This window comes from Triticum dicoccoides, chromosome 6B (assembly GCF_002162155.2).
Source record: "Triticum dicoccoides isolate Atlit2015 ecotype Zavitan chromosome 6B, WEW_v2.0, whole genome shotgun sequence".
Lineage (NCBI taxonomy): Eukaryota > Viridiplantae > Streptophyta > Magnoliopsida > Poales > Poaceae > Triticum > Triticum dicoccoides.
The window spans coordinates 83,911,908-83,912,404 of record NC_041391.1 but is presented as its reverse complement, the minus strand read 5'-3'; the positions used below and the strand labels follow the sequence as shown (position 1 = coordinate 83,912,404).

The window sequence follows — 497 nt, the reverse complement described above, 5'->3', positions numbered from 1 at the left end:
CCGCGGAGTCCAACGAAGGAACCAGCACAGGCCCACACGGCCCAGCACCGACCAGAGGAGCCCGACCCACAGCCCAGGGCACCAACGCTAGCCCCGATCCCAGATCTAGGGTTAGCGCCGGCGCCACCGACACCGGGGGGGGAGGCCCATGGACGGCAGCGAGCCAGGGCGCACCGCCACCGGAGGGGAAGAACCAGGCGAAGCCAGGGCAGCCACCCCGGAACCCACCAGAGGGGAATCCGCCGACCAGGGAGCGGCGCGCCGGCGCCCACGACCAACACGGCGCCAGCAATCCGAACCCGCACGCAGCACAACTGGCCGGCCCCGGCCCCCCGGAGCGAATTTACGCCGGCGACCCGCCACCACCAGCGACGGCAACCCAGCCACCGAGGCCGAATGAGGAGGAGGGGTCTCGGAGTCAGATTCGGAGCCAGAATCGATGGAGCCAAGAGCCCAAAACCTGTTAGCCCGGGGCGCCTCCAGGGCCACCGGACTGG

The 497-nt window shown here is 71.0% G+C and overlaps 1 protein-coding gene across 1 annotated transcript in view; it reads left to right on the top strand.

Moving 5' to 3' along the window:
- Positions 1-497, top strand: part of LOC119320803 (putative receptor-like protein kinase At3g47110) — a 4,580-nt gene that overhangs the window by 635 nt on the left and 3,448 nt on the right. The gene's annotated exons all lie outside the window — the stretch shown is intronic.